This window comes from Leuciscus leuciscus (genome assembly GCF_965113295.1).
Source record: "Leuciscus leuciscus genome assembly, chromosome: 3".
Lineage (NCBI taxonomy): Eukaryota > Metazoa > Chordata > Actinopteri > Cypriniformes > Leuciscidae > Leuciscus > Leuciscus leuciscus.
The window spans coordinates 32,581,327-32,604,874 of NC_138727.1; the positions used below are offsets into that span (position 1 = coordinate 32,581,327).

Genomic DNA, 23,548 nt, shown 5'->3' on the forward strand with positions numbered 1-23,548 from the left:
AGGGTTCCCTATGTGACTCAAATGTCCCTCTGGGGAGCCACAAAGATGCAATTTTGACCGTTCAAGCAGACTTAGAGGCGCCATGAACAAACTCGTTGTCTAAGGAGACAACGAAGGATGTGTTTGGAGATCAGGATTTACTAATTTGAACAGCATGTGACCGCATGTCATAGTCATTGTCGTTACATCTTACTAAATGTATTCATACCCTCCGCACAGGCTATCAATCCCTTAACACCTCTCGCACACTCGACGCCATGTTCATTCTAGCCTTTTTCGGTTTTCTCAGATGCTCGGAACTGGCTATCACTTCCAGATTTGATCCAAAAGTCCACCCAAGCATCTCAGACCTATCCGTACTTGACAGTGAAACAATCTCTTTTCTGATTAAACAAAGCAAAACAGACCAAACCAAAAAAGGTCATTTTATATACATTTTCAACCTTCCATCACCAATTCAGCCATACCAAACTATACTGGCATACCTCCAACTGAGAAACTCTCATGCTAAATCCCATCTCGAATCCCTATTCGTAGACGACTCCAACAAACCCGTGACACGCTTTTGGTTCCAAAAGCACCTCAAATCTGTTCTCCAACAATCAGGCATCCCAGCAGAGAATTTCTCCAGCCATTCCTTCCGCATCGGGGCAGCAGCCCAAAAAGGCCTCTCCCAGCAGCAGATCCATGCTCTCGGAAGATGGTCCTCAGACGCTTTCCAAAGCTACATCAGAACCAACCGATTCCACATCAAAAAAGCCCACCAAACCCTCATCGGAATATACTTTTTTTTTTTTTTTTTAATGATTGCTCTGTACGTCGAGCATCCAGGTCTCCTCTTTTTCCATCCAGCGAGTATTGATCTCCCAGCGAACTCAGCGAGAGCCTTTCCGGTCGAGCATCCATGTCTTCTCTTTCTCCGTCCAGCGAGTATTGATCTCCCAGCGGACACAGCGAGAACTTTCCCGGTCGAGCATCTATGTCTTCTCTTTCTCCGTCCAGCGAGTATTGATCTCCCAGCGGACACAGCGAGAACTTTCCCGGTCGAGCATCTATGTCTTCTCTTTCTCCGTCCAGCGAGTATTGATCTCCCAGCGGACACAGCGAGAGCCTTCCCGGTCGAGCATCTAGGTCTCCTCCTCCGTCCAGCGAGTATTGATCTCCCAGCGGACACAACGAGAGTTCCCCAGGCCAAGCATCTTCGTCTCCTCTTTTTCTGTCCAGCGAGTATTGATCTCCCAGCAGACGCAGCAAAATTCTTCCAGTCAAGCATTTACGTTTTTCTCTTTTCTGACTGGCGAGGCTTATCCGTTCTGATGCCGTGAGTATTGCCGCAAGAACCCTCCTGTTCAAACACCCATACTTACCTTCCCGGATGCCAGCGGAACTTACCCGTCCGACACTGTACATATTGAACTCCCGTCGGACGCTGCGAGAGCTCTCCCGGCCAAAACAACCAGGCTCCTCCTTGAAATGCCAGCCCGCCAATCTCTGCGCTCTTTTCGGGGGGTTTTTAAACTGGCGGCTGTCCTTTGCTCACTTAGCTTTTTGGGGAGTACTCTGGGTTTGGGCCCAATTTCCGAGCTTAGAGCCCTCCCCCCGGACAGCATGCCAAATACGCATAACCATTTACTCTCTGATCATTCGTAAGTGTGAACTCGTGAAATGATGTTTTATTAACCCCCTGAGGTCGGCTGTATCGCCGGCGATACCAGCTCGCTTTTTTTTTATCAGTGTAAAAGAAACTCATAAATACTCTGTTGACTTTGATTTTCCATAGGAGTTTCATACATCAATCGATTCTGTTAAATGTGTATTATTTTTGTGTATACTCACAATAAAAACAAAGTGTTGTGCTTTTTGCCAAATAAAGAAAAATAAACACGAAGCGAGTTCTGCCTTCTCTCTGCCAGTGAAGTCCATTCTGAAACGCGTCCGAAAATGAACAATAACTCAGCGAATACTCAGTCAAACAGACATACAGACACACAGGCATGAAGCTTGAATTCTCTTCTTTTAAATGAAGTAATTTATATAAAAAACAAATATTCTCATCTTGTGAAATCTGTATTAAAAGAGAGCGATTCCAGTCGAGCTCATCTCAGCTCATTACGTTTTAATCGGCCCCGCCCACGGAGAGCGCGCGCTATTCAAACGCAAATGACTGAGACGATCCCATACAAACTGTGAACGCCCCCATATCAGCTCGAGAAAACACATCAAGTTTATTCAGATCAGTGTACTTGTCTACACTGTCTCGCAGCGCTGTGAGGAATAATAATAATGGAAAACGTACCTCAAGGATGGAATACTGTAGTAAGTTTTTTTTCATTCTCAAGTAAATCGCGTTTCTGTGTGAATGAATGAACGGCAGAGATGCGCTGTTTACCACAACTCGCAAAAAGACAGTTTAAATTTGAATTCCGTTTCTGTGTGTGAATGAATGATCTGCTTTTAGCAAACTATTTTGCTATACTGAGTAAAAATCGACTGAAATATGTTGAAATAAAATGTATTTGTATAAGCAACGTATTAAACTGCAAATTAACATTTATATTCCTTATAATAAAAACGAAAGACCTATGTTACAGACAAATGAAAGACAACATTACGTTGATTAGTTTTGGATAGATTACACATTTTTACTGTAAAATATCTGCCACCTCAAATAAGCTTTTGTTTGCCAATTTTTGCTAATATGTTAAATATAGTATGTTTTGTCAATGTAGGCTACACTGTAAAAAATGTCCGTAAAATTAACTTTGAAATGCTGTAAAATAGCTACATGGAAATACTGTAAATGAGAATACAATTGAACATTGTTAACTTAACAGTAATATTTTGTAAACAAGTAAATCAAATATATCTGTTAATTTTACAGTAAAACTATGATTATAAAAACATATATTTTTGTAGAAATGATCTATTTCTGTAAATTGTACAGACTAAAATTGTATATTCAATTACAGTACAGTTTAAAAGACAAGAGCATAATGTTAAAATGTAAAAACAAATATTGCATCACAATAAGTGTAATTGTCAGAACATTTGGTAACTAAATACAATTTTATGAAGTTTAGTGACAACATGTTACAATGTTTACATTGTACAATGACTGGTAGGATACAGTTTTTATTATTGCTTGACAAAAATTTCAAGATTTCAATTCCATTCTTGTGATTTGATTCCGATTTTGATTCAATATTGACTAATTTGGATACATGTTTATTTACAATTTTATTGATTTTGCTGTAAACATAGAGGGTCTAATCTGCTGGTATTATTAAAGGTTAAAAATTAAATTAAATATAATGCAGTTTTTGTTATAATAACAATTATTTAATGACATAAGAAAAATATAATAAATATGTAATATAGTGCTCAGCAAAATCTCTCTAGCTATTTTTTCTATTCAATTAACATGGACATTAAATGGCTTTCCTGAGGTAAATGTAACGTTATGTGACATAATTGTTCTCCTGCTATTATATATTGACCTCTTTCCGTGGTTGAAAAACACTAATTGGTCGATATTATGTATACTTTCGGTAAGTTGTACTGCATCTTTAAATAAAAGAGTAACAGATGATCGGTTCACGTGCACTTGAACTGAGGAGGCGCTCAGCGATCTGGCACGTCACATTTACAAGCGCCAAACGTATTTTTGTCTGAATTTCGTAATAAAATTGACGGAATCTAAGAGCTGAGAATTAGTTTAATATTAAAAGTACCTCCTTGCTCCGCAATTTTTCTGTGCGTGAGAAAATGGATGTGTGGCGTGAGAGCGTGTGCAAAGTGTCAATTGCGTGAGTCTCACGCTCAATGCGTTATGCGTGAGAGTTGCCAGCCCTGGTATCATACTGTAAAAGGCATTGCATTGTGGGACTGATTTCTTTCGCGCTCAATTCAGTTCAAATGTGACGCGAGCAGACAGTAGCTATACAGGCGAACTTGATTTGTCAGCGGGATTCAACTGAACAGAATAATCATTCATGTTATCAAGATAAACAGTGTCTGCGAATCTGTGAGCAATTTTTAAGCTTTTGTGAGCTTCGGTTCGTGGTTCAAACAGTTGCCTGTGACGCAGCAGAAAATGGACGACGTTAATGTTAGCTGCTAACAGTTACATGAAGACGGATGGAAGAATTTGTCATTAAAATAATCTAACCTGCGCCTGTGACGATAAGTGGGATTTAGAGTTTGAGAAGATGGAAAACTGTTCAACTGAGTGATACGGTAAGCCAATATTTTTTTGTGTGTTCACATTTCTGCATTGTTTCCACGTAACTTATTTGGTTTGATTTTGCGGTTTACTACCGCGGCCGCGCAAGCAATTCACTCTGTTCCGCCTGTTTACCAGTAACTTCGATATTTCATATAATAGGCAACATTTACCATGTTATTTGCATGACGTGCTTTTATATATATTTTTCGTTTCAGGCTTTGTAATCTGATGACGGTCCAGTGCTAATGTAAGTGATTTTAAGTAACTGTTAGTGTTACAGTTATAGTCTATCTATGTGTATGTATAATCTATGTGGTAAAAAATATGCTATCAAATGCTGTCAGTTCTGTGATCGTGCTTTTGTTCCTAATGTTGTTTTCAAATGTAGTATTCCTGATTGCCATGCCATGGTCCTACAACTACTCCCACAATTCAAAGAGAAGTTAGACGGTGTTATCCTTCAAGCAGATAAGTAGAGATTATTCAACAAATCTCATTAATCTGTAATATGTTTTATGTTTTGGTTCTGTTGATCATGGTTGTGCTGTCCTTTTTAAAAATTGTTTCAGGAATTTGCAACGCTGATGTCCAGCAATCTACATTTGCCAGAGAGTCCACGCCTTATATTTCTTGGTATGTAAACATTAAAATGGTAATTTAAACCTAAAATGAAACGCCATAATTTACTCACCCCACTGCAAAATATGTTTTTCTTAATTAGTGTTTTTTTTTTTATTGTTTCCAGTCCAGATATCTAAAATTCTTATTTGAAGAAGCATTTAATAGACAAGTAAAAATTGTCTTGTTTTCTGAAAGAATAAGTCAAAATTAAGTGAGTTTAAGCTTAAAACAAGCAAAATAATATGCCAGTGCGTTTTAGCGTTCTAACCCTAATCAATTTGAATTTTTAGGTGAAAATTTAATTCATATAACTATGAATAGACAACTACATCGAACCACAGTGGAACCCACAATAGTTATTTTAATTATTAATATTATTTATAAATTTTTTATTTATTTTTATTTTTATTACATGTCAATCTCTAAGCAACCAGTGCTGGATATTACGTTTGGAAGGTCAAGGTGTGTGTGGAAAGGATCACAGCCTAACTTCATCACTGGCCTGGCAGCGCTGTTTGCCTCCTCCTATAACTTCAGCTTGCAGTACCAGGAAGAGGCAGCATGCACCCTTGAGTTTGTTCAGAGGTTAGTCATTATCATATTTTCCATTCATATAAACTAGTGCAAAATCAGTTTTTGTGTGTGTTTTTAGTAATTGTTGGTTTGGTGCCCGTGAAAGAGACTGTGAACACATTGAATTCAGGGAGCAGGCTAGGTTACTACAAATGATGGCTGTGCAAATCAGTTTTTGTGAGCTGATCGCCGTCAAAAAAAGTTCAGGAGATATTTCTTAGTGATGGCTGATTTCAACAGTTTCAATATGATAGCATTTTGAAAAAAAAGTGTCATGAATTTATTGCATTTTGGGGGGGAAATAATCCGTTTTTATAATAGATCTTTGAAAATCCAAATCTGGATTTGACGTTTTTATAACCTAAAGATGCTATGTGAAAGTTTGAAACAGAAAATAGTGGTTTTCATCTTGCCACTTTCTTGGTAAAGAAAACACATTTTTACTCAAATTAATCTAAATGGATTTATCACATTCTGGGACCAAACTATAATATTCAGAAGTAAACAGTGTAGCTGACATAGTGTTTATATCAGAATGTATATCAGAATGTTTATTTTTAAACCACAACCTTCTTGGGGCTTCTTTGACCGATACAACCCTCTAATGTCAGAATGTTTATTTTTAAACCACAACCTTTTAAAAATGATATATTTAACGATATCTTTAGCATTTCAGCCATCATTTGTAGTAACCTAGCCTGCTCCCTGAATTCAATGCGTTCACAGTCTCTTTCACGGGCACCAAACCAACAATTACTAAAAACACACACAAAAACTGATTTTGCACGGGCATTTTGCACTAGTTAGACTGAATTGTGACTTGTCTTGACAGTATTTATTAAGCTGACTACTGGTATGAGTAGTCAGAACACAAAAGTCTTGAGACAAAACAATGGCAGTCACATATTGTAAGATATGTCAGTGCAAGTTGTTATCAGTTAAATGATTAGTGAAAATTCTGTCATTAATTACTCTCCCTCATGTTGTTCCAAACCTGTAAGACCTTCGTTCATCTTCAGAACACAAATTAAGATATTTTTGATGAAATCTGAGAGGTTTCTGAACCACCCATAGACAGCAACGTCTTTGCAACTTTCAAGGCCCAGAAAGGTAGTAAAAACATTTTTTAAATAATCCATGCAACTACAGTGGTGCAACCTTAATATTATGAAGCGACGAGAATACTTCTTGTGCACAAAAAAAACCCAAATAACGACATTATTCAACAATCTCTTCTTTTTCACGTCATTCTCCTACGCTGTTGACGTAGTGTAAACAGTGTCAAGTCACCTTCATTTATATAGCGCTTTTAACAATATAGATTGTTTCAAAGCAGCTTTACAGTGATAATAGGAAATTACAGTAACATAGATTTTGGGGTTATTTTGCGCACAAAAAGTATTCTCGTCACTTCATAATATTTAGGTTGAATTACTGTAGTTATATGTACTATTTACCGGGTTTTTTTTTTACCACCTTTCTGGGCTTTGACAGTTGCAATGACATTGATGTCAATGGAGGGACAGAAACCTCTCAGATTTCATCAAATATCTTCATTTGTGTTCTGAAAATGAACGAAAGTCTTGAGGGTGAGTAATAATGACATAATTTTCATTTTTGGGTGCAAACATGCATTTTAGTCTGGTAAATGTCATGTTTAACATTATCATGTAGTCGTGTATGCAATAAACATTGCAAGGCTTGCAATTATTCCATTGTTATTATTTCATTGTTTTTTCTTCTTTCTTTCCTGCCTTTTAGACGCATTCTTGACATCAATCCTGAACGTGGATCAAAACAAAGAAAGGATAAGTAACTTGTAACCAAGTAACCAAGTTGTGCAAAAAAAAAGAACACCACTGTAAGCCTACAGGTGTCCTCACTTCTGCGAAAACTTGCAGACTTTGAATGGGATTTCGTTTGCACTTTTATGGACTTCAAAACAGAAACAGCAATTCAGTTCCATTATAAAGCTTGGAAGAGCCAGGACATTTTTTAATAGAACTCCGACTGTATTCGTTTGAAAGAAGAATGTCGTATAGACCTAGGATGACTTGAGGGTGAGTAAATCATGTGCTAGGCTAATTAAAATGTTTGGGTGAACTATTCCTTCAAGTGCTAACTGTTACCTGTTTGTTGTTAAGTGTTAAAATTGCATTTTATGTTTAAAAAATTATTTAGCCACCATGTTCACAGAAGGCAATTTTTTGATCTTTGCTTTTAACCAAAATAAATGTTTCAAAACCCAGAAAATGTTGTTTTCTTTTTCCTAGTGTGACTACTTGGTGTAATGGTGTATAACATTACTATGCTACATGGCAATATGGTGCATACAATTGATTTAGAATGGGGGGGGGGGACCCCCAACAATGATGGAACATTGTTCGTTAACCATTAATTCATATTTCACATAAATTCAGTGAAATTAAATGGGTTTTTATGTTAAAAAAACAGCAGCTGAATGTAATTCTTACTGAAGGAATGTGTTCATTAACTTTATGGCCATGTCAATGTTGCTGAAATCCATTGTTAAAAATACCAGTTTAAAATGTTAAACTTACATGCTGCTCTGTAAAGGTGATTACAGTTTTAATGTATTTTTTACAGCATTGTTCTGGCAACCAAAGTTGCCAGCATAATTCCGTAAAAACTACAGGATTTTTTTTACAGTGTATATTCAAAGTAATGAATCCTTAACTTTGAAATATGTATGATAAAATGTATACTTTAGTTTTTACAAAGAAAGATTACACTTCAATTGTTGTTGTAATTGTAACCTTTTTAATAAAAAAAATATATATTTACAAGGTAGATGTAAACAAATTTTAAAAGGTAAATATAAGCCTTTTCTTTAAATAATTTTTATTTTTACTTCTTGTTATTTTATAACTTCTTGTTATTTTAGTATACACAAATCAACCACCTATATGATTTGACAATCTCATTTCCTCCAGCCAATCACGGGCCCCCTAATCCCGTGGACCCTGGGGCTTCAGCCCCACCTAGCCCTTATGTTAATCCGGCCCTAATATGTTTATAAGCAACTGAAAAAAGCACAAATGTCAGGGCATGTCAGAACATCTCAAGGACCCCAAAAACCCCTCAGACCTCAGAGGGTTAAACACCGAATCACAACTTCTCTGTGTTTTTCCACTGCAGTGGTCTGAAAAGTAAATTAAACAAAAAGCTGTTTTTCATGGTGGATACACACAAGATATTGTGTGTACAGATGAGATCTTCGAGCAGCTGCCCGTCTCCTCTGTTGTGAGGTGTTAGTGCACCTGTTGCTCATATCATTTTTTTATTGCCAAACTTAGTTTCATACAAGATCAGGAAAAGATACCATGGTTGTATATTTAAAGGTACTCTAAGTGATGTTGGGTGACGTCACTTCTTGTTGATTTTTAAAGTATTGTCAAACAAAACGGAGGCTAGCTAGACCCTCCCTCCTCCTCATCTGCACACTAACCCCCCAAACCCCACCCCCAAATCCTTCTTGTCGGTTATTAGCTGGAACAGTTTGTTATGTTTCGTGGTGCGGGTTAGTCCAGTTTGTTTTTCTTGCTGTTTGTGGAGCCTGGGTGTCTACAGAGACAATTTTATTTTATTTTTTTTACAGTGTGTTCAGGGCACAGGCAGCTAGCGGATGGTGAGGGGATGTTTGCTGTATGTGACAAAAAATGTTTTGGCCTAAAAAACGTGTGACATCGCTTAGAGCACCTTTAACAATGAACAATCATAATGACCAAAAAATATATATATAATGGGTTTGCATAAATCACACTATGAGATTTTATACACAGGAAAAAAGAACAATGACAAGGTGTACAATTTATTTTAATTTCACACTTGATACATTTATTTTATTTTTTTTGACAAATTGGCTTTGCCAAAAAGGTGAACCTGCCATATTTTCATTTTTCATATAAAGACATATTATTCTTAGTCAGTAGATGTCTTGTATGTAACTTGTATGTAACTAAGATCTAACTAAGAAGTTTGGCAATAAAAAAATATGAGCGACAGGTGCACTAACACCTCACAACGGAGGAGACGGGCAGCTGCTCGAAGATCATTCTCGAGTGATTTTATACTCGAAAAATGTAAGTATCATCACTCCTTAAAAATTAATATTACCCCAGAACAAATTGTATTGCTAGCCCACCCCAAAACTTACACACAATAATAATAATAAATGCTGGCCAATACTTAATTATATTACCTTTGTTTTACTGAAAATTATATAATTTAATAAAACAAGCAAAATGTAATTTGTTTTGTCATATGACATAGCTATGCATGAATACACTCTAGGTATATGCAGTGAAAACATAAAAATTTTCAGTCAAGCAATGAATTAATGCATTAATTAAATAATTATATTTTATTTACTGACAACAATAAGAAACATGAATAAATTAGTAAAATAACAAATACAAGTAACCATCAATAAACAAACGCATATACAAGTCAACAACACATAAAACTTTATTCAAACTACAATTATGTATTTACAGGCAGTGAACCCCACATCCTACTGCCATCTCAACACAGCGGTTCCCATTCTGCGGCTTTATTCTGATGAATCAGCTGACCACCAGAGGTGAGCCGTGCCTTTGTGCCTGAGGTTGTTGCGTGCTGCGCTGTGCTTCACAATCTGAGGCAATAAGGGCCAGTGGAGTGATGAGGGTCTCAACCATGGCACCGTTTCCAGGATTCAGCTCTGAGTTCCTCATCCTCAGTGTTCACACCAGCCTGCAGAGATTTTAAACCCTACAAAAATACACAAACATAATACTAAAGCAGTCATTTTAACAGCACAACGTCATTTGATTGTATAAGAAGTAGCAAAATGATCTTACTTTATATTTTAGTAAGATCCTTAAAATACCCTTTTTTCCCCCCACAAATGCAGCCATCAATTTTCCTTGCAGGTCCTGCTCCACCACAAAAGCTGTGCAGCAAATGCACAGAAATCAAGAATCAGAAACGTGTTGTAATAGCTCTGTTTGAAATTACAATAATTAAAATAAACTACAACTTAATGTTTAAATAGATTTTGTTATTCATTTCTGTAGTATACTCACTCAAAGCCTTCTTCCACTCACCACCAGATAAACACACATCTGTTCATCTGACCCTGTAACATCAAGACAAGATTCTCGTTACCTCTGTGATTTATGTGCTCAACACTACATTTACATGTTGAGGTTGTTGCTGATGTGTTAACTCACTTTTTATCCAACATAAATGTTCCTCAATTTATCAAAAGTACAAAATGGACAAATACAATATTATGTTTAGTTACTTTATAGATTTGTTTATTTACTTTACTTACAGCAAACAGTGTTGACAACAGTGAATTCTCTTACATAATAGCACACATTCATCACTCAGATGTCTATTTCATATTGTGATGTGCTCATCTGCAATACTTATAGAAGATTTTCCTGTCAGATGTAAATAGACATTTAAAATGAGCATCTTTAAGATGTATGGTTTATGTAAATCCACTTCGGAGACGTAAACGTGTGCTTACTGGAGCTCCCCTTAGCTATAGGCTACATAATAAAATGTGTTTTTACAGCAAAATCACAAATACTATACTGTCTAACGCCTTTACACCTTCAACAATTCAACAATTTACTCTACAGTAGTTCAACACATGCGGTTTTAACACAAGGAACCGTGTTTACTCACATTTGAAAGCACCCGCGTCCCTGATCTCTGCTATGTTTGATAATGACGTATCCTCTCCCGTGGCCTCCTAGGATAGAAGAGTATCCATCGGACGAGGGCCCTGTCCCAAATGGCACACTTCATATGCACTTTCGGTCTTGTGGACTTAAAATGGCTGCCACGTGCGCGTGTCCGTTAAGTCCGTGAGACCGTAGGGTGTCCCATTTGTCATTTTATGTCTCAGAAGGGTGCTCACGAGCACCCCCTATGCGGTCGATTTGCGCCCTAAATGTGCCCTTTTGCCGAGCCCGCACTGATGCGAGATCCGCAGCAGACTTCTTCCCGACAGTCAAAGCGCCGTTACATCACGAAAGTGCAGACTCAGAGGAAGACCACAAGTGCCGGAAGTAGTAGATCATCCGGGAATATCTCGCCTACTCTTTTGTGAATACTGATATTTCGAATATACTACTCCTTTCATGTTCTGTTTTCTCTTACTATATATTAGGTAAGTAGGCATATTCGAACGCACTATAAGTGTACCCACGTCCGAACCGCGCAAGAATTAGTACATCACCCAGGTAATTCTCGCCTACTCTTTTATGAATACTAAGGATTCGTACATACTTTTTCACTCGCCTACTGCTTTTCCCCTACTATATAGTAGTGAAGTATGCGGTTTCGAACGCAGCCATACTCTCTTGCAAACCCGTTTCTTGATTAATTTGCAACTGTGCATAAACTTAACCAATAAGTGAGGTAAGCAGCCGCTTAGGGCACCGGGGAATTAGGGGGTCCCCGATAAATACCAGGAAGCCTATATAAATCATATATTGTGGCCTGTCAATAATCATTAAGATTTTAACGTTATTATAAGCCCCCCTATATATCAATATTGAAACTTTCCTTTCGTAATCCACACATGCGAGCATTTCGACGACACTTATGAATTCAACTGAATTCAGTCCGATTCATGAATCCGAACGTGTTTACATAACTAAATAACGTGATCGTTTGTATGTGCGTGTTAATATGTCACAAGATTTAAATCGGAATTGATTTTGATTGATCGGATTAGAAAAGGAATAAACCACCCCTTTCAATCCGATCGAAATTTCATTCGGATCGAGCTCAGTCGGATCGATGTGTGCTGCTGAGTGTAGCCCGCGAACATGAACAGCATATAGCACACAGGGAGTTTTAATGAGTGACGATCTTGCTTTCTGGCCGAAACACCTGTCAGATAATGAGCTTTGTGGGTTTTTTGTCTTTTATTTGTGATTTAATTTTAATTTTATTTTACATTGAGAAAATACAACAGTTCCAGGTTACAGAAACGGTAAGTGTAATCACAAATATAGTTTATTAACTGTAAATAGTTTGTATGTGAATTTACGTGTTTGTTTTATTTGTGAATTCAATTCTATTTAATTTAATTTTGTATTCAGAAAATAAAAGTTCCAGGTTACAGATTTTTTAAACATCTATCTATCTACAAAACAGAAGATATAATAGAAAAAAAAAAGTATAGAAAAAGAGTGTTATGAGTTCAAGGATTGACTGTTGGGGCCCCATATCTGTAATCGCTTAGGGCCCCGGCCCCTTGTCCACACTAATACGCTTTCGTTTGAAAACGCATCTTTTTCTCTCCGTTTTGGCCTTCTGTCCACACTGAGACGGCGTTTTTATTAATGAAAACAAACCTTTTTGAAAACGCTCTCCAAAGTGGATAAATTTGAAATCTGCGTTTTCACATTGTAGTGTGGACCGTCAAAACGGAGGTATTTAAAAACGATTGTTTTTTATGTGTTTATTTACATAAACACATAAAGTTTAGTCATGTGACGTATATTGTACCAATAGATATTCATGTTTATACCTGTATTGTGCCTGTTATGTGCTATTCACTTTCACACTGTTGCTAAAATATGTTACTTTACACACTCTTCATTTCACAGTCCTATGGCAAAACATGAGAGCAGTCGCGATTTAGACCAAACATATGGTGAGTGAGTGCGACCTGGACGCATCAGTGAACGGTAAGATATATTGCTAAATAAAATTATCCTGTCATAAGAATTGCACGATAACTTTTATTATTTATTTTCCCGTCTGTATCATCTCAGTGAGCTTTTGTGAGGTTTTACGTATGCGCTGTAAGGTGAATTTAGCGTTTTCAGGCGTTTTCCAAAAGTTTCTCATCCACACTGAAATGCCGGAAAACGCTAGTGTGGACGGAGAGCGTTTTTAAACGAAAACACCGTTTTCGAATGTATCCGGATTAATGTACACGTAGCCTAAGTCCGCCCCTGCAGACTTTCATGTGCAAACACAATGTATAGGACTAGAGCAAAGTTTGATAAGTAACATCGTTGAAGCATATGCAGCAATTAAAAACATGCATTTAACAAATCCTATTGTTTACAAACGCAACAAACCAGTGTACTTTAAAAGACAAACACTGATAGGCCTATTTTACTTTGTTAATACAAAGCTAAGCTTTGGCTTACCTCTTTTCACTGCCTTCACCACACTGTGCTTCAGAACACGTTGTGTTGCACTTCTAGTTAACCCCCTGAGGTCGGCTATCTCGCCGGCGTGATAGGCTCGCTTTTTTTCTTATCAGTGCAAGAGAGACTCAAAATACTCTGTTGACTTTGATCTTGCAAACAAGTTTCATACATCAATCGATCCTGTTAAGTGTGCATTTTTTTTTTGTGTATACTCACAATAAAAACAAAGTGTTGTGCTTTTTGCCAAATAAAGAAAAATAAACATAATGCGAGTTCTGCTTTCTCTCTGTCAGTGAAGTCCATTCTGAAACGCGTCCGAAAATGAACAATAACTGAGCGAATACTCAGTCAAACAGGCATACAGACACACAGGCATGAAGCTTGAATTCTCTTCTTTTAAATGAAGTAATTTATATAAAAAACAAATATTCTCATCTTGTGAAATCTGTATTAAAAGAGAGCGATTCCAGTCGAGCTCATCTCATCTCATTACGTTTTAATCGGCCCCGCCCACGGAGAGCGCGCGCTATTCAAACGCAAATGACTGAGACGATCCCATACAAACTGTGAACGCCCACATATCAGCTCGAGAAAACACATCAAGTTTATTCAGATAAGTGTAGTTGTCTACACTGTCTCGCAGCGCTGTGAGGAATAATAATAATGGAAAACTTACCTCAGAAGTGCTGGTATTTCGAGGAGCAACGGATGGAATAATGTAGTAAGTTTTTTTTTTCATTCTCAAGTAAATCGCGTTTCTGTGAAGACGGTTTAAATTTGAATTGCGTTTCTGTGTGTGAATAAATTATCTGCTTTTTGCAAACTATTTGGCTATACTGAGTAAAATCGATTGAAATATGTTGAAATAAAATGTATTTGTATAAGCAACGTATTAAACTGCAAATTAACATTTATATTCCTTATAATAAAAACGAAAGACCTATTTTACAGACAAATGAAAGACAACATTTCGTTGATTAGTTTTGGATAGATTACACATTTTTACTGTAAAATATCTGCCACCTCAAATAAGCTTTTGTTTGCCAATTTTTGCTAATATGTTAAATATAGTATGTTTTGTCAATGTAGGCTATATTCGAAGTTTGAAATATGTATGATAAAATGTATACTTTAGTTTTTACAAAGAAAGATTACACTTCAATTGTTGTTGTAATTGTAACCTTTTTAATAAAAAAAAATATATTTACAAGGTAGATGCAAACAAATTTTAAAAGGTAAATATAAGCCTTTTCTTTAAATAATTTTTATTGTGTTTTATTATTGACAAATTTGGGGAGAGGATACATATTCCAAAACTGAAAATACAGTATGAGAATTAACTGCACAATTAATAGACATGTTTTCCTTGGATATTATACAATTTGCAAGCAAAATTTGTGAAAAAAAATAAAAATTGACATGCTTCCAACTGTGAACCAATTTGGTAGAATATATATATATATATATATATATATATATATACTGTATATATATTGCTCTTGCATTCTTTCTTGTGGCTATAGGTGACACACCTGAATGAATGGCTCATTAAGTATGCGGGCCCCATTGTCTCCTAAGGTGTGAACCACTACATATGCATGATGCTGTTGAATGGTTGACGCCCCTTGCGCATATTGCCTTTACAAACAAAAAGTGTTTTACAAGATTTAAATCAATGTATTGTGTTATGTGAATGATAAGGGCAGGATGATTTTCACATCATTTTGAAGAAAAAACTCTAGGCAAAGACATCAATTAGTCAAAAGTCTTATTGACACGTATTTAGTATGTGTTTTGTGGCCTTATTTCAGAAACTTTAGTTTTTAGTTTTTTCAATAACCATGCATAAACATTATTCTCTCAAAAATACAAACATGTACATGCATGTTGCTCACATATTATGGTAGCCCTGTTTGTGCTAAATAGAGTGTAATTATACCTTTGCCATTAATATGTTTATAAGCAACTGAAAAAAGCACAAATGTCAGGGCATGTCAGAACATCTCAAGGACCCCAAAAACCCCTCAGACCTCAGAGGGTTAAACTGTAGTAACACTTTTGATGGCCTTGATGAGCCAGTGAGACCTACACCTGGGGGGAGAAAACGCAGAATGGACAAAGAAAATCACAAAAAACAACAAAAACGAAGGTTCGTCACTCGGGTGGCGCGTTAATACCAACAGTGGGATGTCAACACAAAGCTGCCGCCAAAGGTTTCTGTCAGGCCGAGAGGCTGTCGCCGGACGATCTGATGGTAAATTTCAACTATTTTTATGAAAAACAAAACAAGGTTGACCAGGACCAGGCCATACTTCATCTCCTGGACATCACGCAAAGTGACAAGGAAGCGTCCGAAAGTCCAGGACATTAACAAACAAAAAGACCGGAATGTATCTGTTAAGTACAGTCTTTTGTGCAACAGACATCTGGAGAAAGTGCCCGTTTGCAAGGCGACCTTCATAAAAGTGTTTTGTGAGTACAAACTTCGTTTCAGAAAGGTTTCCCCCTCGCGATAAAGATATTTTCCTGTGATATAATAATCTGTGATATTTCTACTTTTGTATGTGTCCACTTACAATCAAATCAAAACATTGTGCTTTTGTAAAATAAAGAAAATAAACAGGGTGTGCGTTCTGCCTCTCCATCGCGGTGAACTTTTTTTTCTTGAGCACGTCTATAAACTGAAACAAAACTCAGCGAATACTTCTCACACATTTATGAGCCATATACCTTTATACACATTTAAGTGTGTACTTGTAAATGATCGGATTCAAACTGAAAACAAATATTCTCTGTTTAAGTAATTTGTATAAAACCAACAGGATGTCCAGTATCTCAAACGCTTGCTAATTACTTTTTAATTCGCCACGCCCACTCGCGCAAAAGAGATTCACATGCAAATCTCCACATGGAACGTGAACGCCCTCGTTACCTCAAACACAAAACACCAAAAAACTTCACAAGTCTCTGCTTTTCGTCGAGTTTGGAAGACACGTCTGAGCTTATATTGGATTTACCTCAGAAGAAGAAGAACGCGATTTGAAGACAAGAAAGATGTAAGGTAAGAAATTCGTACTTATTAGTTTATGGTATTGTTGCATAAACTTCACATTGCAGTTGAACTGTTGCTAGATATATGGTGAATATTATACTATTTAGACCCGTGTTTCCTGTTAAATACTGTTTGTGGATATCTGCTCAAACATAGATATGTATAACCATAATGTTTAATATTTTGGAGCGCGATGGCGTTTGAATGTATCATATTTTGGAGCGCACAGTGGGTTTTAATGTATCATATTTTGGAGCGCGATTGCGTTTGAAAGGAAAAATGCACCAAACATTAGGCTTTATGTTTTTACTATTATCTCATTTCATATCATCATAACGAATGGAAACATTTGAAGTAACATATGATAATCAATATATTTTTCTCTAGCGTAGTTGTTCTTGAAATCTTTTGGAAGATTTAATTTATTGTTATTATTATTTTATGCAGCACTGCGTAGCCTATGCCTACAAGGCACAACAAACCTGGTGTTCATTATATATTGTTGGAAACGTGTGTGGGTGTGTGTGTGTGTGTGTGTGTGTATTCTGTGAATTTTAAAAAGAAATTTTAACCAGAAAAATCTAAAATCTATTCCCAAAATCGTGCAGCCCTATAGTTTCTCTTGATATCAGTATGTTCACAGTTTTTTCTTTTTTTTTTTTTTCTTTCAGGGACCAGATGCAACTGAGTCCTGCTGACTTCAACATTCACATGAGTCTCTGTACATGAACATGGTAAAGTGAAAATCAAACACCTTGGAAATGAAAGGTATGTACAATGTTTTTAGGAATGGCACAAAGGTCTCTGTCTTTGGATCATTGTTTTCAATGTGCTCTTTTGTCATTTGTATTTTTGGATTGTGTTGTGTTGTAAATAAATCCAAACAATCTAAAAGCCATTCTTTTTTAAATCTCCTCATTCTTTGTGCAAGGTTGCTCTGAATGACAGGGCCTGACCGCTCCTAATAGGGCAGTTAGGGGAGTGTCTTTGTCTTTCTCAGGTGTTAAAGCCTTACATATTCATGAGATGATCACGCCTCTTCGCATATGGCTTTGTCACACAAAACACGTCTTAGAAATTTTAAATCAATATATTGTCTTATCTGAATGAGCAGTCAGGGTGATTTTCACATAGTTTTGGAGCAAATATTCTAGGCTATGTGATACAATTTTCAAAAGTCTTGTGAAGAAATAATCAGTATGGGTTTCATGGCCTTATTTCAGTGAGAATTTTTTGTATTTTCACAAACCACGCATAAATGTCATTATCTCAAAACTACAAACTTTTACATACATGCTGCTGATATATTATTGTAGCAGAGTTTGTGCTGAATACAGTGTAATTAGACTTTAGCCATGAAAATGTCACTAGTAACAGAAAAAAAACACAAATGTCAGAGCATGTCAGAACACCTCCAGAGCCCAGAAAACAGCTCAGACCTCAGAGGGTTAAATAATATAAAGTAGAAATAATTATTCTAAGTTTGGTATTTCTGTTTTTTTTTTGTTTTTTTTTGTGTTTTTTTTTGCCTCTCAAGTGTACAGAGTGGCGTGATGCCTATTACTTTACAGTGTATCAAGTGGGGTGATGCCTATTACTTTACAGTGTATAGAGTGGGGTGATGCCAATCACTTTACAGTGTATAGAGTGGGGTGATGCCTATCACTTTACAGTGTATAGAGTGACATGATGCCAATTACTTTGCAGTGTATAGAGTGGGGTGATGCCAATCACTTTCCAGTGTATAGAGTGGTGTGATGCCAATTACTTTCCAGTGTATAGAGTGGCGTGACGCCAATTACTTTCCAGTGTATAGAGTAGTGTGATGCCAATTACTTTCCAGTGTATAGAGTGGGGTGATACCAATCACTTTCCAGTGTATAGAGTGGTGTGATGCCAATTACTTTCCAGTGTATAGAGTGGGGTGATACCAATCACTTTCCAGTGTATAGAGTGGTCTGATGCCAATTACTTTCCAGTGTATAGAGTGGCGTGATGCCAACTACTTTTGAGTGTATAGAATGGTGTGATGCCAATTACTTTCCAGTGTATAGAGTGACATGATGCCAATTACTTTTCAGTGTATAGAGTGGTGTGATGTCAATTACTTTCCAGTGTAATAGAGTGGCATGATGCCAATTACTTTCCAGTGTATAAAGGGGCATGATGCCAATCACTTTCCAGTGTATACAGTAGCGTGAGGCGTGAGGCCAATTACTTGATTGTAAATGTGTATCTTTCTTCTCTGTTATTATGTAATGTGTGTGTTTGTTTTATATGTTTGGCGATGCAGTGGCTGTATTTGTGAGCCCAAAACAAATTTCCCATTGGGACAATAAAGTATACCATACCATACCGTACCATACATGTCACCCATTGAGCATGTTTGGGATGCTCTGGATCGGCGTATATGACAGTGTGTGCCAGGTCCTGCCTATATCCAGCAACTTCGCACAGCCATTGAAGAGGAGTGGACCAACATTCCACAGGCCACAATCAAAAACCTGATCAACTCTATGCGAAGGAGATGTGTTGCACTGCGTGAGGCAAATGGATGTCAAACCAGATACTGACTGGCCTTTTGTGTACATAGAAAAAGTCTTAGATCTTTGAGTTCAGTTTATGAAAAATGGGGGCAAAAACAAAAGTGTTGCGTTTATAATTTTGTTCAGTGTGTGTATATATATATATATATATATATACATATATATATATACAGTGGGTACGGAAAGTATTCAGACACCCTTGAATTTTTCACTCTTTGTTATATTGCAGCCATTTGCTAAAATCATTTAAGTTCATTTTTTTCCCCTCATTATTGTATACACAGCACCCCATATTGACAGAAAAAAACACAGAATTGTTGACATTTTTGCACATTTATTAAAAAAGAAAAACTGAAATATCACATGGTCCTAAGTATTCAGACCCTTTGCTCAGTATTTAGTAGAAGCACCCTTTTGATCTAATACAGCCATGAGTCTTTTTGGGAAAGATGCAACAAGTTTTTCACTCCTGGATTTGGGTATCCTCTGCCATTCCTCCTTGCAGATCCTCTCCAGTTCTGTCAGGTTGGATGGTAAACATTGGTGGACAGCCATTTTCAGGTCTCTCCAGAGATGCTCAATTGGGTTTAAGTCAGGGCTCTGGCTGGGCCATTCAAGAACAGTCACGGAGTTGTTGTGAAGCCACTCCTTCGTTATTTTAGCTGTGTGCTTAGGGTCATTGTCTTGTTGGAAGGTGAACCTTCGGCCCAGTCTGAGAATCAGAATCAGAAAGAGCTTTATTGCCAAGTGTGCTTGCACCCACAAGGAATTTTTCTTGGTACTGAAGCTTCCAGTGCACATATACAAATACAAATACAACAATAAACATAGTAATACAAATTCTAAGAATAAAATATATAAAAAATAAATAAAAAATAGTATAAAAGTAAAAAAAGGGGTCACAGTTGGGTTTAGTCTGAATAAACATTTACAGATTATGAACATATTTACAGTATTTTGAGTAGTATGAATAATATAAATATCACCTGAGTTAGAGAATATTACACTAGACAGTGGGAGTATTGCACTTACAGGCATATGCCTTGGGGGGCATGTTAAGTGTTCAGAAGGGAAATGGCCTTTGGAAAGAAACTGTTCCTGTGCCTGGATGTTCTTGTGGCCAGTGATCTGTGTCACCGTCCTGACGGTAACAGTTCAAACAGGGGGTGTCCAGGTTGAGTGGAGTCTGTGATGATTTTACCTGCTCTCTTCCTCACTCTGGAAGAGTACAGGTCCTGGAGGGCTGGCAGGGGGGCACCAATAATCCTCTCTGCAGTCCGGACTGTCCGTTGTAGTCTCCTGATGTCCGATTTGGTAGCTGAACCAAACCAGACAGTGATGGAAGTGCTTAAAACAGACTCAATGACGGCTGAGTAGAACTGGATCAGCAGCTCCTGTGGCAGATTGAACTTCTTCAGCTGGCGAAGGAAGTACAGTCTCTGCTGGGCCTTTTTCACAATGGAGTCAATGTGATTTGCCCACTTCAGATCCTGAGAGATGGTAGAGCCCAGGAACCTGAATGACTCCACTGCTTCCACAGTGCTGTTCATGATGGTGAGAGGGGGGAGTGCTGGGGATTTTCTCCTGAAATCCACAATCATCTCCACTGTTTTGAGCGTGTTCAGCTCAAGGTTGTTATAGCTGCACCAGACAGCCAGCTGTTCAACCCCCAGTCTGTAAGCAGACTCGTCACCATTTTGGATGAGACCGATGACGGTGGTGTCATCTGCAAATTTCAGGAGCTTGACAGAGGGGTCTTTAGAAGTGCAGTCATTAGTGTACAGGGAGAAGAGCAGTGGGGAGAGAACGCACCCTTTGGGGGGCGCCAGTGCTGATGGTGAGGGTCCTGGATGTGAGCTTCCCCAGTCTCACTCGCTGCTGCCGGTCCGTCAGGAAGCTGGAGATCCACTGACAGATTGAGGATGGCATGGAGAGCTGAGTCAGTTTGGCTGTGAGAAGATCAGGGATGATGGTATTGAAGGCCGAACTGAAGTCCACAAATAAGATCCGTGCATAAGTCCCAGGTCTGTCAAGATGTTGCAGGATATAGTGCAGTCCCATGTTGACTGCATCATCCACAGACCTGTTTACTCTGTAAGCAAACTGAAAGGGATCCAGCAGGGGTCCAGTGATGTCCTTCAGATAGGCCAACACCAGTCTTTCAAACGACTTCATGACCACAGACGTGAGAGCGACAGGTCTGTAGTCATTAAGTCCAGTGATTTTAGGTTTTTTGGGAACCGGAATGATAGTGGAGTGTTTGAAGCAGCAGGGAACTTCACACTGCTCCAATGATCTGTTGAAGATCTGCGTGAAGACTGGGGCCAGTTGGTTAGCGCAGGCTTTTAGACAAGCAGATGAGATGCCGTCTGGGCCTGAAGCTTTCCTAGTCTTCTGTTTTTTGAAGACTCGGCTCACGTCCTCCACACAGACCTTAAGCTCAGGTTGGATGGCAGAAGGGGGGAGGAGAGGGGTTGCAGGAGGTGATGGTGGATGTGTAAAGTGCACATCAGAGCGGGTGTGAGGTGTGAGTCTGGGCTTCTCAAACCTGCAATAGAATGCATTGAGAGTGTCAGCCAATTGTTGATTCTCCACAGATCGGGGGGATGGTGATTTGTAGTTGGTGATGTTCCTCAGGCCTCTCCAGACTGATGCCGGGTCGTTGGCTGAAAACGTTTTTTTCAGCTTTTCAGAGTAGCTTCTTTTAGCAACTCTGATCTCCTTTGTCAGTCTGTTTCTGGCCTGGTTATACAAGATTTTATCCCCACTTCTGTAAGCATCCTCTTTGGCATGACGAAGCTGTTTGAGTTTCCCAGTAAACCATGGTTTATCATTAGTGAATGTTAAGAATGTCCTGGTAGGAATGCATGTATCCTCACAGAAACTGATACATGATGTTACAGTATCTGTGAGCTCATCCAGATCAGTGGCTGCAGCTTCAAAAACAGTCCAATCAGTGCAATCGAAGCAGGCCTGTAGATCCTGCTCTGCTTCGTTGGTCCATTTTTTTTACTTATTCCTTATTACAGGTTTAGCTGATTTCAGTTTCTGCCTGTAGGTCGGTATAAGATGAACCAAACCGTGATCAGAGAGCCCCAAAGCTGCCCGTGGGACGGAGTTATACGCATTCTTTATCGTGGTGTAACAGTGGTCCAATATATTACTGTCTCTGGTAGGACATGTAACATGCTGTCTGTATTTTGGCAGTTCACGGGAGAGATTTGCTTTGTTAAGATCCCCAAGAATGATTAAAAGAGAGTCTTGGGTACCTTTGTTCCATTTCAGCTATATGTTCAGCCAGCTGTTGTATCGCCGCGCTCACACACGCGTCTGGAGGAATGTAAACATTCGCGAGAATGAATGAGGAAAACTCCCGTGGCGAGTAGAAAGGTTTACAGTTTATGAAATGCGCCTCTAAATTAGGAGAGCACATCTTCTTCAGTGTTGTTACATCTGAACACCAACTTTCGTTAATGTAGAAACACAATCCACCACCTCTCGTTTTCCCCGTTAGTTCCGCGATGCGATCCGCTCTGAACAGCTGGAAGCCCGGCAGATGTAGTGCGTTGTCCGGTATGGCTTCACTCAGCCAGGTTTCAGTGAAGCACAGAGCAGCGGAGTTTAAAAAATCCTTGTTAGTGCGGGTGAGGAGAAGAAGTTTGTCCATTTTGTTAGTGTAGCGGGGCGCTCTCTTCGACACGTAGGGAGCGGCTAAATGCACACTACCTCTGGCTTAAACACGACTACGCCACCCTGTTTACCAGGGAAATATTAATATTATGGATCTAAGATGTTACCCAGGACACACAAGAACGTTATTCGTCAAGAAGGGCTAGAGACGTGAATACCAAAAATACAAAAGCTTTATTTAAATACACAATTATTTAAAAGATTTAAGAGCTGGGTCATTCACAATGCAAAAAGAGACCACGAGATAAAAGGAGGCAGAGGCTTAACGGCAGATGCATAAACTCAGTAAGCATAAGGCTTCTATATCACTCTCAGCACCCTGTGTACAAGCATCAGCACACACACTGCAATAAAGTCAAGAAATAGCCCCACAGCACTCTGTGACGAGCCCTCCACCACCGCGTAAGGACCTACTAGTGGCCTGCCCTGGAGCCTCGGCTCCTGTAACAAGAGCAGAAATATTACTACAGGTCTCACTATGCAATAACACCCACTCCAAACATACACAAATACTCAACATTTAAATTGGTAAATCAGAAAAACAATACTACAAACAAACAAACAAAGAGAAAATCAAGGTTTTAGTGCCAACGCTGGGTATTAACCTCACTGACCTTCTACCAGCACATTTGAAGTAAATCACAAATCG

At 38.2% G+C, this 23,548-nt stretch overlaps 2 long non-coding RNA genes across 2 annotated transcripts in view; one reads left to right on the top strand and one right to left on the bottom strand.

Moving 5' to 3' along the window:
• Window positions 1–23,548, bottom strand: part of LOC309494652 — a 218,985-nt gene that overhangs the window by 79,264 nt on the left and 116,173 nt on the right. The window lies entirely within an intron of this gene.
• Window positions 4,125–7,432, top strand: LOC309493625. Its single transcript, XR_014204024.1, has 5 exons — window positions 4,125–4,236; window positions 4,441–4,472; window positions 4,614–4,858; window positions 5,274–5,431; window positions 7,181–7,432. It is a non-coding gene; the product is annotated as an uncharacterized lncRNA (long non-coding RNA).